Genomic DNA, 18730 nt, shown 5'->3' on the forward strand with positions numbered 1-18730 from the left:
GAGAAATGGAAATAAAAACAAAAATAAACAAATGGGACCTAATGAAAATTAAAAGCTTTTGCATAGCAAAGGAAACCATAAACAAGACCAAAAGACAACCCTCAGAACGGGAGAAGATATTTGCAAATGAAGCAACTGACAAAGGATTAATCTCCAAAATTTACAAGGAGCTCATGCAGCTCAATAACAAAAAAACAAACAACCCAATCCAAAAAAGGGCAGAAGACCTAAATAGCCATTTCTCCAAAGAAGACATACAGACTGCCAAAAAACACATGAAAGAATGCTCAACATCATTAATCATTAGAGAATTGCAAATCAAAACTACAATGAGATATCATCTCACACAAGTCAGAATGGTCATCATCAAAAAATCTAGAAACAATAAATGTTGGAGAGGGTGTGAAGAAAGGGGAACACTCTTCCACTGCTGTTGGGAATGTGAATTGGTATAGCTGCTATGGAGAACAGTATGGAGGTTCCTTAAAAAACTACAAATAGAGCTACCATATGACCCAGCAATCCCACTACTGGGCATATACCCTGAGAAAACCATAATTCAAAAAGAATCATGTACCAAAATGTTCATTGCAGCTCTCTTTATAATAGCCTGGAGATGGAAACAACCTAAGTGTCCATCATCGGATGAATGGATAAAGAAGATGTGGCACATATCTACAATGGAATATTACTCCGCCATAAAAAGAAATGAAATTGAGCTATTTGTAGTGAGGTGGATAGACCTAGAGTCTGTCATACAGAGTGAAGTAAGTCAGAAAGAGAAAGACAAATACCATATGCTAACACATATATATGGAATTTAAGAAAAAAAATGTCATGAAGAACCTAGGGTTAAGACAGGAATAAAGACACAGACCTATTAGAGAACAGACTTGAGGATATGGGGAGGGGAAAGGGTAAGGTGTGACAAAGCAAGAGAGAGTCATGGACATATATACACTACCAAACGTAAGGTAGATAGTTAGTGGGAAGCAGCTGCATAGCACAGGGAGATCAGCTCGGTGCTTTGTGACTGCCTGGAGGGGTGGGATAGGGAGTGTGGGGGGGAGGGAGATGTAAGAGGGAAGAGATATGGGGACATATGTATATGTATAACTGATTCATTTTTTTATAAATCAAAAACTAACACACCATTGTAAAGCAATTATACCCCAATAAAGATGTTAAAAAAAAAAAAAAGAATGTGAGATGTGTATGTGAGTGTGTGTGAGCTAAGATAGGGAGAAGAGAGAGAAAGGGGAAAAAATATGATAAGATATACATCAAAATATTAATAGCAGTTATTTTTAGGTGATGGGATGTAGTAAATTTATTTTCTTCTTAAAAATAAACTTTTTAAAAACAGTCTGTTTTCAGTCGATCTTTGACTTCACAATTTATTTTTTATTTTGCATAATGATGGGGTGAAACTTTGTGTTACACGGGTCAAGCCAATGCTAATTTCTGAATCCCCCTAGCTTCAGTTCTGACTTTCATACTTTCTACTGTCACCTGATTTCTGCATATCCTCACCATCATTATCATCATAATTTGCATTGCTTTATAGTTTACAAAGCTCTTCTTCTGTATTGTTTCATTTTTCCATTGGGAAAACAAAGGAAAAACTTTAATGACTTAACAAAATTTATGCTGTAAAAAACTTCCAACAATATTTAGAGCTTAACTCTTCACACAACATTGGTGTTCAGAGTTTTAGTTTCTATAGGCAGTTAAATATATCTTAATGCTTTCCTTTAGTCAATAGTTTTCTATTGGGGGCATAAAATTTTAATTTTTTATTTATAAATTTTTAAAATTTTCTTTTGAACCAGATACATAGTAAACACTCAATAATGCTTGGTTTTGGATGTTGTAGTTTGATGCTCTTGATTACTGGTAGTGATTTTGAATATAATGATGTTGACTGCTGTTTGAGATGATGACAACCTTGATTTCAATTGTTATCTTGTTGCTCAACTTATTATGCTTCACTTTAACATCTTATCCACAATGTCTTTTGTGTAGTGTTTTCACCTCTGTTCTTGAAAAATGTTCTTTCTCACCAGTCTTTTAATGATTAGCTTTTCAAGATTATCTCCCAATGTTAAAAAAAATTCTATTGGAAAGGATGGAAACAAGAATAATTCACAATAAAGAAGATAAAATAGCAGTTGGATCTACTTTGTTGGATGCTCAGAATTAAAAGATGAAGTTAAACAGCTCAACTAGTAGTGTTGCTGTGTCAAATATAGGTCTCCTAGTAGACATTCTCCCTTTTTTCCTAATAATTACAGAACTTTCTCTGCTGCCAAAAAAATTTCAGCAGGGCAAATGACTATCAAGTTAGAGTTGACATTTCCAAAGATGTAAGTGCAGTAATGTGTTCAATTTCTTTGTCAAATTATTAAAAGGAAATTGCTTGCTTTCACTTTCTCCTTTTCCTGATATTACCTTCTCCTTCTCCCTCTTCTTTCCTATTTCCTTTTTTCAAGACTATGAATGTGAGGATTTGGGCTACATATCCACCTTGGAATAATGAGGGAAAAGTCAAGATCATTACAGAAACCTCAGTCCTAAGATTCTGGGCCATCAAACCTATGCCAGTATCTGCTTAACTAACACTTCTTGTTACATGAGAAAATTACCATCCAAAATGTGTTTAACCATTATATAGATAACTTTTCTGTTACTCATAGCTAAACACTATTCCTAACTGATTCATGAAAGAGCAAAGAGAAGGTAACTCTCACTGAGGAAAAAGAGACAAGATAAACTTCCTTCAGCAGAAACAGATTTTGCTACCTATTATTTATATTGCTATTATAAACATGCTGTATAACAAATGACAATAAATCCTCAGTGGTATTAAATAGGAAACATTTATTGCTTATGAATCTGGAGCCTACTGGAATTTGGCTAGGTGGCTCTGCTAATCTTGGTTGGGCTTGCTCACATATCCAAGGATGGGCTGTTTCTTGGCTGATCTAGTATGCCTCACATGGGTTGGCTTCGGTGAGTCTCTACCTGTTTACCATCCTCCAACACAATAGCTTTGGAATGTTCTCATGTTAGTTGCAGAGATACAAGAGCAAGGGTAAACTCAAGTGCTCAAGCACTCTTGAAGTCTCTATTTGCTAAGAACTCATGAGCCTAAGCAAATCAAGTGGCCAGACCCAGATTCAAGGACAAAAATAGAATAGCCACGGACTTCCCTGGTGGTCTAGTGGTTAAGACTCCATGCTTTCACTGCAGGCAATGCAGGTTCAATCCTCTGGTCGGGAAACTAAGATCCCTCAGGCCATGTGGTGCAGCCAAAAAAAAAAGAAAAAAGAATAGCCAGGACACAAATTACAGCACTATGTTAGCATAAAGAGTTTGTTCACTTAGGAAAGAAGGTAGTAACTCAGGTTATCTCTACACTGGTTATTTTGGGGAAGTTAGGGATAGGTACCACTATCCCCCCTGAAGTTACTAACTGCCAGAAATTTTTAAACAGCTGAGATCAAACATCTACAAAGATAGATATGATCACCTTAGGACATGGCGATTAAGTTAAGACACTTTTGATTGTAATTATCAGAAATTCCACTTCCAATATCTTAACTAATAACACATTAAAGAAGTGGAAATATAGTAGAGTAGGTAATCTGAAAGACCTTCTACCTAAAAACGTCTAGAAATGCCTAAATTCTAGATTAAAACAACAACATTTTTCAGATGCGTGACTGAGCTCAAAGAGAGGAAGAGGAAAAAAGCAGAGAAGGCAAAAACTAGGGGAGTGAGTGAGCGCTGAAGTCACAGTCACCTTTGGGTCATTTACCAATCCCAGAAGACAAGACACTTGTTTTTTTGTTTGTTTGTTTTATTTATTTATTTATTTTTTGCGGTACGCAGGCCTCTCACTGCTGTGGCCTCTCCCGCTGCAGAGCACAGGCTCCGGACATGCAGGCCCAGCAGCCATGGCCCAAGGGCCCAGCCACTCCGCGGCACATTGGATCCTCCCGGACCGGGGCACTAACCCGTGGCCCCTACATCGGCAGGCAGACTCCCAACCACTGCGCCACCAGGGAAGCCCGACACTTGTTTCTAAATGGCTACATGAGGCCAGGGAATAAAGCTTTGGGCTCAAATGCCGTATAGTTGAATTTAAGCCTCAGTTTAAAGCCAAGACCCTACATGTCCTATATGTTCAGTGAAAGAGTGGATTAGAAAATACGCAATTCTTCCAAAAAGAGATAGCAAAGACTATCTGAGTGGAAAGCAGAGTAATCTAAAATTCCTAACCACAGCCTTTCATCAATCATGTGGTAGGTAGAATAATGTCTCCCCCAAACCCCCAAGATAGCCATGTCCTAATCCCTGAAACCTGTGAATATGTTACCATAAATGGCAAAAGGGACTCTGCAGATGTGGTTAAGTTAAGGATCTTGAGGTGGAAAAATCCTCAATTATCCAGGTGGATCCAATGTAATCACAATTTCCTTATAAGGAGGAGACAGGAAGGAGCGTCAGAGAGGTATTTGACATCTGGTTTATTTCACTTAACATAATGCCCTCCAAATCCATCCATGTTGCTGCAAATGGCAAAATTTCATTCTTTTTTTATGGCTGAGTAATATTCCATTGTATGTGGAATCCACATCTTCTTCACCCATTCATCTGTTGATGGACACTTAGGTTGCTTCCATAGCTTGGCAATTGAAAGTAATGCTACTGTGAACATCGGGATGTATGTATTTTTTGAATTAGTGTTTTTGGTTTCCTTTTGGATACATACCCAGCATTGGAATTGCTGGATCATATGGTAGTTCTATTTTTAGTTTTTTGAGAAACCTCCGTGCTGCTTTCCATAATGACTCTACAAATTTATATTTCCCACCAACAGTGTGCAGTTTCCTTTTCCTCCACATCCTCACCAATATTTGTTGTCATCTTTTTGATGATAGCCATTCTGACAGATGTGAGGTGATATATTTTTGTGGTTTTAATTTGCATTTCTCTGATGATTAATGATGTTGAGCATCTTTTCATGTGCCTGTTGGCCATCTGTGTGTCTTCTTTGGAAAAATGTCTATTCAGGTCTTCTGCCCATTTTTTAATCAGGATGTTTTTGTTTTTGTTTTCATTTGAGTTGTATGAGCTGCTTATATATTTTGGATATTAACCCCTTATCAGATATAATGTTTGCGAATATCTTGTCCCATTCAGTAGATTGCTTTTTGTTTTGATGATTCCTTCCTTTGTTGTACAGAAGCTTTTTAGTTTGATTAGGTTCCATTTGTTTATTTTTGCTTTTATTTCCTTCACTTTAGGAGACAGATCCAAAGAAATATTGCTACAATTTATGTCAGAGAGTGTTCTGCCTATGTTTTCTTCCAGGAGTTTCACAGTTTCTGGTTTTACATTTAAGTTTTTAATCCATTTTGTGTTTATTTTTGTACATGGTGTTAGAGAATGTACTGATTTCATTATTTTACATGTAGCTATCCAGTTTTCCCAGCACCACTTATTGAGGAGACTGTCTTTTCTCCACTGTATATTCTTGCTTCCTTTGTTGTAGATTAATTGACCATAAGTGTGTGGGTTTATTTCTTGGGTCCCCATTCTTTTCCATTGATCTATGTGTCTGTTTTTGTGCCAATACCATACTGCTTTGATTACTGTAGCTTTGTAGTATATCAGAAAAGCATGGAATATCTTTCCATTTATTTGTATTTATTTCTTCCATTTCTTTTATCAATTTGTATCTTCTTCCATATCTTCAGTGTAGAGGTCTTTCACTTATTTGGTTAAATTTGTTCCTAGGTATTTTATTCCTTTGATGCAAGTATAAATGGGATTGTTTTCTTATTTTCTCTTTGCAATAGCTCTTTTTAGTGTATAGACAAGCAAAGTTTTTTTGTAAATTTATTTCATATCCTTCAATTTTACTGAATTTATTAGTTCTAACAGGTTTTTTGTTTTGTTTTGTTTTGTGTAGTGTCTTTAACGTTTTCTACCTATAATATCATGTCATCTGCAAACAGGGACAGTTTTACTTCTTCCTTTTAAATTTGTATGTCTTTTTTTTCCCCCCTTTTTGCCTAATTGCTCAGTCTAGGACTTCCAGTACTATGTTTAATAAAAGAGGCAAGAATGGGTATCCTTGCCAGGTTCCTTATCTTAGAGGAAAAACTTTCAGGTTTTCACTATTGAGCATGGTATTAGCTGTGGGCTTCTCATATATGGCCCTAATATGCTGAGTTACATTCCCTCTATACCCAGTGTTTTGGAGTTTTTTTTTTTTTTAATCAGGAGTGGATGTTGAATTTTGACAAATGCTTTTTCTGCATCTATTGAGATAACCATATAATTTTTATCTTTCATTTTTTTAATGTGGTGTATCACATTAATTGATTTGTGGATGTTGAACCATCCTTGCATCTCTGGAATAAATCCCACTTGATCATGGTATATGCTTCTTTTAAGTATTGTTTACTTTAGTTTGCTAATATTTTAATAAATTTTTGCATCTAGGTTGATCAGAGATGTTGGCCTGTAATTAAATTTTCTTGTACTGTCCTTGTCTGGCTTTGGTATCAATTAATACTGGCCTTGTAAAATGAGATTGGAAGTGTTTCCTGGTCTTCATTTTTTTGGGAAGAGTTTGAAAATGATTAATATTAATTGTTCTTTAAATGTTTGGTAGAATTCACCAGTGAAGTCATCTGGTCATGGACTTCTATTTTCTGAGAGGTTTTGATTACTGACTCAATCTCCTTATTAGTAATTGGACTTTTAGATTTTCTATTTCTTTATGGTTTAATCTTGATATGCTGTACATCGCTAGGAATTTGTTAATTTCTTCTAGGCTGTTCAATTTGTTTGTATATGATTGTTCAGAGTAATCTCTATAATCTTCAAACTTGTGGGGATCAATTATATTAATTTTCATTTATAATTTTATTTATTTGAGTTTTTCTTCTTTTTCTTGGTAAATCCATCAAAAGTTTGTCTACATTTTTAATCTTTTTTAAAAATTAACACTTAGTTTCCTTGATCTTTTCTATTATCTGTTTAGTCAATATTTCCACTCTGATCTTTGTTATTTCCCTCCTGCTACTACTAACTTTGGGTTTAGTTTGTTCTTTTTCTAGTTCCTTGAGGTAGAATGGTAGTTTGTTTATTTAGGGTTTTTTTCTTAATGTAGGCCAAATCTCCTTTATTTATTGCTATAAACTTCCCTCTTAGAACTTCTTTCATTGCATCCCAAAGTTTTGGTATGCTGCATTTTCATTTTCATATGCCTCAAGATAGTTTTAGCTTCTCTTTTATTTCTTCTTTGACTCATTGGTTATTCAGGAGCATGTTGTTTAATCTCTGCATATTTGTGAATTTTACAGTTTTCTTCTTGTAATTGATTTCTAGTTGCATACTGTTTTGGTCAGAAAAGATGCTGGATATGACATCAATCTTAAATTTATTAAGATTTATTTTGTGGCCTAAAATATAATCTATCCTGGAAAGTATTCCATGTGTGCTTGAGAAGAATGTATATTCTGTTGCTGTTAGATGTGATGGTCTGTAAATGTCTTTTGGTCCATCTGATCTAAAGTGTAGTTTATTTATTTTAAATAAATTTATTTTTATTCATTTATTTTTGGCTGTGTTGAGTCTTCTTTGCTTCACACGGCCTTTCTCTAGTTGCGGTGAGCAGGGGCTACTTTTTGTTGTGGTGTGCATGCTTCTCACTGCAGTGGCTTATCTTGTTGTGGGTCATGGGTTCTAGATGCATGGGCTTCAGTAGTTGTGGCTCAGGGGATCTAGAGCACAGGCTCAGTAGTTGTGGTGTATGGGCTTAGTTGCTCCATGGCATGTGGGATCTTCCCAGACCAGGGCTTGAACCCATGTCCCCTGCATTGGCAGGTGGACTCTTAACCACTGTGCCACGAGGGAAGTCCCTAAAGTGTAGTTTAAACCCAATGTTTCCTTATTGATTTTTCTGTCTGGAAAAATTGATTTTTCTGTCTCTATTGTTGATAGCTACCTTCACTTTTTAAAATTCTTTTTTCTTTTTTCTCCTCTGATTGGATAATTCAACTGTCCTGTCTTCGAGTTTACTGATCCTTTCTTCTGCTTGATCTAGTCTTCTAGATCTAGTCTTCTACTGAACCCCTCTATTTAATTTTTCAATTCAGTTATCATATATTTCAGTTCTGTGATTTCTGCTTTGGTACTTTTAAATATTTTCTATCTCTTCATCAAAATTCTCACTTTATTCATGTATTACTCTCCTGACCTAAGTGAGCAACTTTACAACTATTATTTTGAACTCTCTATCATGTAAATTGCTTATCTCTGTTTCATTAAGATATATTTTTGTAGATTTACCTCATTCTTTTATTTGGGATATATTTCTTTTTTTTTCTTCATTTTCCTCAACTCTCTGTGTTGGTTTCTGTACATCAGATAAAAACGCCACCTCTCCCCATCTCGACAGAGTGGTCCTGTGTAGGAGATGAACTTTGTCTATCAGTCCAGCCAAATCTCCTGATTACCTCTCAAATCTTTGATTGTCCAAGCTTATTCTTAGTATCTCCCCATACCTGAGGGTGTACCAAGGCCCATTAGCATCCCAAAAGAAAGATTACATTCAGCACCTAGATGTAGGCTGATTGGAAATCACATCCTCTGACAGCAACTGAGAAAGTATATAGTTAAGCTCTTTCCAAGGAAGAAGAAATTGGGAGATAGTTGATTTTGTCTGTTTTCTCTGTGCTGGGTCCAAGTGTATAGCTGCAGAGGGGTTCTCCTGCACCTGTTAAGAACTGCTTCTTTGCTATAGTACTATGGGACTTGTGAATTCAAACCCCATTGGCTATCAGAGCCAGGCAATCCAGAGGCCCATCCCTCAGCAGCCACAAGATCTGAGGTGCCAGATATGTGTACAAGCTCTTTCCAGGGAGATACTTGTGACTTTGGAGTGGGCTAGAGGGAAAAGAGTGTCCAGCATCTTCCACAGAAACTGGAGAGGACCATAGCCAGCTCCCAGATGCATGCTATATTAGAAGCCTGACCCATAGCCTCATGAGCTGCTTCTTTTTCCGGTAGTGGATCTTGGCCTTCTCCTTTCTCTTCTCCTCAAGTGTAGCCGTTACTGCCTGGTACTTCCAGCCAACCTCATGAGCCAGGCACCCTAGGTAGGCAAACTTCCGTGTAGGCTTCAGACGAACAACCTTGAGGGCGGCAGGAACCACCATCCACTTTTTCTTGTCATAGGGTGACAGGATCCCATCAAACACCTTGGGGCAGTCCAGAGCGGCCTGGCCTCGCTTGGTCTTGTGAGGCAGCATGCCTCGCACTGTCCGCCAGAAGATGTGGCTGGGGGCTCGGAAGCGGTAGGGGCCACGGGAGGGGTTGGTGTTCATCCGCTTGCAGAGGAATGCCAGGTACTTCAACTTGTTTCTATAGAAATTGCCAGAAATGTTGATGCCCTCACAGCGCACAACCACCACCTTTCGACCCAGAAGCACCTGCTTAGCCACGATGGCCGCCAGGCGGCCCAGGAGATGGCCTCGGCCATCGAGAACCAGGACCTGCCCCTCCGCCATCTTCGGCAGCCGCCTGGGAAAAGTATTCAGATAGAACTTTCTCAGGGAAAGACTAGAAGCAATTTTGCCTGCTTCCTCTCTGTTGAACCCTGGGGAGACAGCCATGATGTATGCCTGCACCTGCTAACAACTCTTTCTTTGCTATAGTTTTGTGGGTCTTGCAGATGCAAACCTTGTTGGCTTTCAGAGCTAGGTGTTTTGGGAGCCTGTCATTCAAGTTGGAGTCTTAAAAGTTGGGGCCCTAAATATGGGGTCCAAACTTTAATTCCTCAGGTAGAAGTTTGGAATTGAGCATTTCCTCCCAATTGTATGACACTGTGTTGAGCATGGGGCTTATGACAAACATGTCTCACTCTGCTTTCCTACCTGTTTTGCTGTGGGTATTTTCTTATTCACCCAATATGTAGGAGTCACACAACTTGCTTCTGGATTTCTTTCAGAGGTAATTGCTCTCTGTGTAGTAGCAGAACATTCATTGTGTCCATGGGAGAAGTGGGGTTAGGAGCCTCCTTTGTCATCATCTCAGCTGACCCCTCTTTCCCTCAGCCTTCTTTTAAAGCAGTTTTACTTATATCTCATTTTATTGACATTATCTGTTTGTACTCAACCTCCCTAATTGGACTCAAAATAACATGAAGGCAAGGCGTGTACCTTCATAATTTCCATTCTGCATTACCAAATTAGCACAGAATACATAGTCAATAAATGAACAAAGACATAAACCAAATGGAACCAGGAAGCCTAGTAATTATGTAGGTAAATAGGTCCCTTCCTTCTGAACCTTCAGGCATGATATCTGGAAAACAGTTTGAGCAAGACAACTTTGGAATGAGTGAATTAGAGCCATGGTTGCCAAGAAAGCCTTTCATGATTGGAAGGGAACCACCAAACAATTTATGTAGGCTCAAGGAGTCACTCTGAGAAATAGTTCTGTTTCTTCTTCCATTTTATAAGAAAAATAGTAGGAAATAAAGATGAAGAGGAACTTTGAAATAAAACCTTATAAAGCAAAAAGCGATGCCCCTCCCATCTTTTAACTATTGTTCACAAGTCACTTAAAAGTCCTAAGAAGGTAAATTAATATCTTCTCTTCTCACAGTTTATGAACAGGGAAGTAAGACTGGACTAGAGCCACCTATCAACAGACCCTGAAGCTCAGGTTCTGGAGCAGTCCACATTCCCCACAGTGCTTCTGGCCTTAAGCAAAAATTCACTTTGATATGAGGCTCAGACAATAAATAAAATAACCTATGAGGAACTGGAGCTGGAGTTTATATATATTTTTAAAATCTTTATCTTCACTTAAATTTTATTCAATGCAAGTAATTTATTTCTTTACTATTCACATGTCTATTTTAAAATATGGCTAAGGAGTAGGATTGTGTGGTCGACATTTCCTCTGTCTGTGGTCTGCATGTGAAGAATCTTGACTGGTTAGTCATTGTTGAGAGTTTTGCTAGACTACTCGATAATATTGCTGCCCCAGCATCCATTTGTGTGGCCAAGCAGCCTGCAGGGGACTTGAACTGACTGGCCCCCATCCTGTGAGTGCATGCCCTAGATAACACCATTACAGTCATAAGTAAATGTAAGATCCTGATATGACTACCCCAGCCACCTTTCGATAATTACTCTCCCGTGCCTGCCAAGGCCTTCTCCTTGCGTACCCCTTAAATAATATGCTCCACAAAGTTCACCAAAATCCCACTCTTTTTGGTTTGAATTAACCAATCTGGACTTAGCCAGGGAACACCAACGTATTCTACCTGTAGACCCTAATAAAGGCATATGCCCCAGGTCCTGCCATGCTCTCTCTGCCTGTACCCTGCCTTGACCTCTCATGGCCCCATGAGGCATGCAGTGCACCTCCTCCAGGACCTCTGAGTAATAAACTTCTCTATTTCAATTCCTTTTCTTGAACTATGGCTCAGCAACCAGATACCCAGGGCTCTACTTAACAAATGCTCATTTAACAAAGTCACAATAGTCACACAAGTACCATTTTCCCCCTGAAGGCAAAGTCCCTAAAGAAAATAACCAGTCCCTAAAGGGGCTGAAAATCCAATCACTTAGAATAACTGCAAACTTCATGGTAACACTATAGATTTTTGTTTTCATTATTTCCTGCAAATAGTTATTGTCTACTATGTGCCAGTTATTACCTACTGTGTGGAGACACACAGACTATCTGCACTGGATATAGTAGCAGACAAGATAGAAACATCCCTGCTCTTGTAGGATTATAGTCTTAAGGGGGAGATGGTCAACAACCAAGTAAACAAGTAAAATGAAATGAAATAGTGATACCTGACACAAAGAAATAGAAACAGGGCATAGTCTAGACAGAGTCAACAATTACAAAGTCTCTGAGATAGAAGGGGGCTTGAGGTTCTTAAGGGCTGGGGACAAGGGAGTAAAAGAGAAGATGTAATAGGCAAACATACAGTGAACTTTCCATTATATCCACAAAGTCACCTTCCCAATCGTCCTGAATAACTGAACTTAACACATTAGGCTCAAACATGCTATTATTTTAACACTTTTTATTTTCTTTTTAGAAATTTTCACCTTTTTTAGACTTACAGTATGTAGACATTATAATTTAAATTCTTCTTGAAGCCAAAGGAACAGAGTTATAATTGCTTGTTGCACTGTGGTATATGGCTTGAGAGTCCAAAGTGTTTACCTGGAATATGTACCAGCTGCAGAACATATCTGAAGCTTGTAATCTTAAATAAATTTGCATCAGTGGCTTGGTTTCCAAAAAATAAATATCTTTTATTTTTAAGAGTAGAAAATGGTTTCACAACCTCTTAGAAATTGAGAAGTAGCCTTTCTGAAAAATAACTAATTGGCTTAATTACGGAATCAGTCTTCTCCTAAATGACTTTGCTGTAAATAAAATTATCTTTGCTTTTTTTTTAAGGTATAATTTGCCATTAAAAGTTTTTTAGCATCAGTAACTGCTTCCATTACCTAGTCAACTTCAATTCAGGTTTTAGAGCCCTTCCTTTAACTTAACAGGGCTACAGTATCATTTTGTGAAGGTTGGAGGAAGGGGCTTGATAAAACAGAAAGAACACTTTATATGAAGTCAGATATTTGCTCACGTATTTATTCATTCATTGATTTATAAATATTTATTAGAAATCTTACTATGTGCCAGGCTCTGAGGTAGATAGAGTAGTGGCTGAAATAGACATGCTCTGTCCTCATGGAGCTTTTAGTCCATTTCCAGTTCCCTCACATTCTTCTGGCTGGGTAATTCTGAACAAGTCATATCACCTCTAAAAGCCTGGATTTCCTCATGAGTAAAATAAGCAATATGTAAGAAGCGTTGTGAGGAATATAGATAATAGCATAGGCTTAGCACAATGTCTGGCATATGGTGGTTACTTAGTAGATTTCAGTAAGGACATCCTACCCAGAGGCCTCATGTATTCAGATAGTTCATTAGAGGAAAATATTTCAGTTCTAAAGAACAAATGAGGTAGTTTCAATTCATTGATTATTTTATTACTGTTTCATTTGTTACACTTATTGGATAGCTGTATTAATATGTTAGTTTGAGCTAATAGCTCTCCAGTTTGTTAATGTCTATCAGTAAATGATAACTTTAATTCCGTAAGGTTTCCACTCACAAATGTACACTTCCCAGAACAGGACTAGCCTTGCTTACTATTTTTAATCAATAACAAGAATCCAAGACAACACAAGTTCTTTAGAATCCTAATTAATGGCTTTGGTGATAAATGTTTACTATCACAGATACTTGCTTCAGTTTCCACCAAACCTACACAATAAAGATGTGCACAGTAATTTTTCTTCCTGAGGATAGAAAAAAATTGAATATTTCCTTCAAAATGTTACTTTAATCCATTCTACCAAAACATAACATAATGATACATTTTCAATAGCTCTTTACAAATTAAAGCTCTTTACAAAGGTCATATAAATACAGAGTCATTATTAAAGTAGAAACTTAACACAAAGCAAGGGGAAAAAGATATTTCCTCTAAGGTAACTTGGTTTCATATTATTTCCAAAATAAGAACAATTCCCCACAAATGTCACTTGGGAAATGCCCATGAGCACCAATATCAGAGGAGGTTATGGCTTTGCCCACAGAGGGACTTAAGTTTACACAGAGGAAGGAGGTTGAAAGATGGGGCCAAAAGTCAACTGGCTTCCTAAGGTTCATGTGGAAAGACAGCTCCAACTTTGTTTTTGTCAATTGCACAGGGAAGTGTATTTTTGGATAAAAGCAGGATTCCAGCTGTCTAGTCCAGTTCTATGAATCAAGGGGAGATTTGCATGCATTGTCTCTGTGGCCTGACTCCCCAAATTTGATGTGGACCCCTCTGAGGCACTGACAGGTAGAGCTTATCTATTCTGCTGGTGTATGCTTCAGTTTTCCCTGTTTTAAATCTGTCCTTTACTAGATGAGGTCAGAGAGATACAATTCCCTGGCATACTAAATCAGTTATCAGTTTAGTGAGAAAATCAAATTATTTGTCTGTCTGGTAGACCAACTGTTCCGCTGAATTAACCAGCAGCTGGCAAGAGACAACAGCCCTTATCAATAAGCCAAATGTTGGCTGACTTGATTGGTTAATTCATTGACCACTGAATTCAGCTAAGAGAATGGCTCCTTTTCAGATAGCACCTGAGTCATTTCATTTCTTTCCTTGATTTTTGTTAGTGGAAGATATAAAACCTCTGATTATTTACTGAGTATTTGTGTTTTTACTTTGCTTCGTGATAAGTCTCTTCTCTTTCCCACAAGCTTGCTTTATGTGTGTGTCCTAAGGGAATGGAATGTGTCCCAATTAGGAAAAGCATTCAAGTTTGGAAGGGATGTTAAAAATCATCAAATCCAAATAACTCTCCAGTGCTTTAGTCTCTTTGTCTTTATAATTTGTCCTCTCAATATCTCCAATGAAGGGAAGCAGATGCTTTTCTTTTAGTATAAGAGCTCATCTACCTATAGATAGCACTAAATGGGCTGGCATACTTGGGAGGAAGGAAGGAGTGGAAGAGAAAGAGATGAAGAAGAGAGGAGGGGTGGAATGCGCTACAATTTATTGAGCCCTTACTCTGGACCCAGCTCTGTGCAGACATGAAGCACAGACATATCATGTGATTTGGGGTTGTGGCTCTAGAGTCCAGCAGTGTGCATGAGCAGAGTTAACACAGGAGCGTGTTAGCAGAGTCCACATCTCTACCTTTTTTAATAATATCCTTTTTTGATTTCCTCGCTTCTGTGAGGGAGATAGAGGGAGAGATAGTAGTTGTATATTAGGGTCAGAGGTGGGGGATTAGTATCATCAACCTCTCTGCTGCCCTTAAAAGATTCATCTTCTCAGACCTAGAGGCAGCAGAGTTGCTCTTCCCTTAAAGGTTATAAAATGGTTTCGCTCACATATATTCGTGGTTGAGCAGGAATTTGAATCTAGGCCAGTTTAATTTTAGAGGCTGTGTTCTTAACCAGGCTCCACTGCCTTTCTAGTCAGTTATCTCATACCTTTCACCTGCTTTCTATTCTCTATCATGCCTTCCTGTACTGCATCAAGATAGTGCAGCAGCTCTATAATTGCCTGGTAGAGGGAAAGTAGTAATTTCCTATGCACATATCCAAAAAATGTTAGATTTATTTTTAAGGTAATAAAGAAAGGACATAAAAGTAGTAGTGTGAAAGCAAGTACAGGAGACAGGTAGAGAAGGTTGTCAGAGTTTGTAACCCTTTATGGAATTGTTCCCTCACCAACTGACAAAGCAAGTCTCACCTTCCCTGAAGTTAAAACTTGGATGAGAGGCTTCCTTGTGGAACCGTTCCCCTTCCCACGTCTGTGAGATAATGCAAACTAGCCATGTACCCAAGCCCCATGAGAGGCAGTGTTCATGGTTAGGAGTGAGGGATCCAGAGCAAGTCTGAATCTCACCCCTTCCATTTTCTAGCTGATGACCATGGTTAAGTTATTTAGCTTCTCTGTGACTCCATCTGGAAAGTAAAGATAATAAGAGTACTCACTACATAGGGTTGTTGTGATGATTAAGTGGGTTACATATTTTCAGCACTTAGGACAGTACCTGGGATCAAGTCCTAACATCATCATTAGCAGCAACAAGCAGTAACATCCTGGAGTTTGGTTGTATTCTGTCAGACCGAAGCCTTCTCTCTGAGATCTCAGGTTGTTATTTGCACTTTGCAGGGGATTGAGAGAAGTTCTCTCTTTGTGCCTTCTCCATGCTCCACTGAATGGGCTCAGTCTGAATCGCCAGTTGCTGGACATCTTCTGGGCACCAGGAATTTTGGTCAGCACAGATTCCAGGTTAGTTCTATGAGCCCCTTTGAAAAGCTGGAACCAGACCTCCACAAAATGGTACCTAGGACACTGGGTCAATTTTAAAATGGGATTAATGTATTGAAGGCTTTTGTATGATAAGAGATAGCAGGACGAGCTTAACTACTCACACAATTACATGCTCACACACTGCAGGATGTGGCAAAAGAAATGGCCACATTTCTCTGCTGCTTCCTTCTCACAGCAATCACAATGGTCCTACTGTCTAGACTAACCTTCTGTGAACCCAATGAAATTGATCACTTCTTTTGTGACTTCACATCTCTGGTCCATCTCTCCTGCATGGACACTTCACTGACCGAGACCATTGCCTATGCCACCTCTTCTGCAGTGACTCTGATCCCATTTCCTCTCATCACAACCTCCTACTCCTTCATTCTTGCTGCTGTCCTAAGAATTCCATCTGGCACAGGCTGGCAAAAGACCTTCTCCACCTGCTCCTCTCACCTCACCATGATCATGGTGTTCTATGGGACACTGATTGCCACATACCTCATGCCCTCAGCCAACTCTTCCCAACTCTTGCACAAAGGATTTTCTCTACTTTATACCATCCTAGCACCCATGTTTCAACCCCATCATCTATAGCCTGAGAAACAGAGACATCCATGAAGCCCTGAAGAAGTGTTTGAGTAAGAAGCCAGGTTTCCTTAGATGATGCAAAAAGGAAAAGAACTATATTTGTTCGATGGTTCATAAACTGGATTGAGTAATTTAGAGTTAACATAAAAGGCAATTACCTAAACTATTAGCTACCAAAGACTGATGACCAGATGCCTATGAGTATGGCTGTGGACACTGCTGAATTCTGACAGTGAACTGGTGTCCCAGGAATGGTCTAAGCAGGTCAGATTCTGCTCCGTTCTGCTCCAGGATCCTTGTGTAGAAGCTCATCTCCAAAATGAACTGGTAATGCTGGCCACTCATTTGTTCAAATACTCATTGAGGGTCTACTATGTCCAAGGCATTGTACAAAATATAAGTGCAAAGTAAAAAACAGAGGAAGTCCCTGCTCTCACTAAATTCATAGTCATGGGGGAAGACAAACGTTAATCAAATAACTAGTGTAAAACTACACATATAAAATTACACTTGTGATTCAAAATTAAAAATAGTAAGATGACTACTACACACCTATTAGAATGGCCAAAGTCCAGAATACTGACAACACCAAATGCTGGTGAGGATATGGAGCAACAGAAACTCATTCATTGCTAGTGGGAATGCAAAACAGTACAAATGCTTTGGAAGACATTTTGGGCATTTCTTACAAAATTGAACATACTTTTACCATATGTTTGAGCAATCACACCCCTTAGTATTTACCCAAATGAGTTGAGAACGTATGTTCACACAAAAAACTGCACCTATTTATAGCAATTGTATTTATAATTGCCAAAACTTGGAAGCAACCAAGATGTCCTTCAGCTGATGAATGGAAAAATAAAATGTGATACATAGACAATGGGATGTTATTCAGCACTAAAAAGAAATGAGCTATCAAGCCATAAAAATACATGGAGGAAACTTACATGCATATTACTAAGTGAAAGAAGTCAATCTGAAAATGATATATAGTGTTTTATCCCAATTATATGATGTTCTGGAAAAGGCAAAACTTTGGAGACAGTAAAAAGATCAGTGGTTGCCAGTCTTGCACTCAAGACTTAGAAGTGGGAAACAAAGGTTTGGGGAAATGAGGGCTAGGCAGAGGACCCATGATGAATCTATGATGCTCTATCTCCCCTGCTATTATGGTAGCAGGCTCAGTTGGAAGCTGGGACATTGTGTTTATTGAGTTCCACCTCTTCCTGCCAGGCCCTCTACCAGGCTCTTGCCTGCACTTGCTCCCTCTCCTACTGGCACATGTTCTTAGTAAGTTAGAGCATAGGGTGTGGTGGGCATGTGTTTTTTGCTCTTTGCAACTCTAAAGAGCTGAGTTGACTTCTGAGTAGAAAAGCTGAGGTCAGCATTGCACATTCAGATGCTGCCTGACTTCTTTTCTGGCTCGTACAAATTATGCGCCCCTAGTGCATAATTTTCTGGCTCGTACAAATTATGCGCCCCTAGTGCCCCTAGTGCTGAGGTTAGGATTATCTCTTGCCTAAACTTTCTTCTGAAACATTCTTCTTTTTTTGAGTTAAGCAAAGAGATTATGTTCACCATGTGTGGGTGTTACTCAGAACCTTGGATTGGAAATAGCACATACGAGACTATGCTGGGTATCTGAAAACATTCTCAGACCTTGCTTTATGAAGAGAGAATTGCCCTCTCCTTGCTCCTCTTGTAAACTAGGAAAATATTGTGTGATCATCTTAGGGTACTCCCAGTAAAAGTAAGACTTGTCAGCTTTCATTTATCCACAGGTGGCTCATTGGGAGCCAGGGTTAATGTCAGACTAGCTCTACAGGAAATTGGATAGGAGAGCAGGCTTTTGTGTCATGGGAACGTTTTTAATTTTAGCTCTGCCACTTTCTTGTAATGTGCTTTGGGAAAGTTACCTAAACTCACCAATTTTAGTCTTTCTCATCTGTAAAGGAGGACATGCCATGCCCATCTCACACTGTCCCTAAGTGAGAACATGCACTGCCTGTCTGGCCCATAGCAAGTGCTCAGTAAATGGTAGCTCTTGTAACTCTTCTTCTAGGTTCCACCTTCTGTACCAAATCCCAGCCAAAACTATTATGTAGTCAAATTTCATTTTGACATTACAAAGTAATAAATATTAAGAATGTTTAAGGCCCAGAGAGAATGTATGGATTACACAACATCTTC

The 18730-nt window shown here is 38.6% G+C and overlaps 1 pseudogene across 1 annotated transcript; it reads right to left on the reverse strand.

The window, feature by feature from the left end:
- Positions 1-9038: 9038 nt before the first annotated feature.
- On the reverse strand, positions 9039-9608 carry LOC113614600 (60S ribosomal protein L13a pseudogene; annotated as a pseudogene). The gene has a single exon (XR_003430683.1). The product of XR_003430683.1 is annotated as a 60S ribosomal protein L13a pseudogene (transcript).
- Positions 9609-18730: the final 9122 nt, after the last annotated feature.

This window comes from Aethalodelphis obliquidens, unplaced genomic scaffold (assembly GCF_003676395.1).
Source record: "Aethalodelphis obliquidens isolate GAN/ISIS:26980383/991018 unplaced genomic scaffold, ASM367639v1 scaffold100, whole genome shotgun sequence".
Taxonomy (NCBI): domain Eukaryota; kingdom Metazoa; phylum Chordata; class Mammalia; order Artiodactyla; family Delphinidae; genus Aethalodelphis; species Aethalodelphis obliquidens.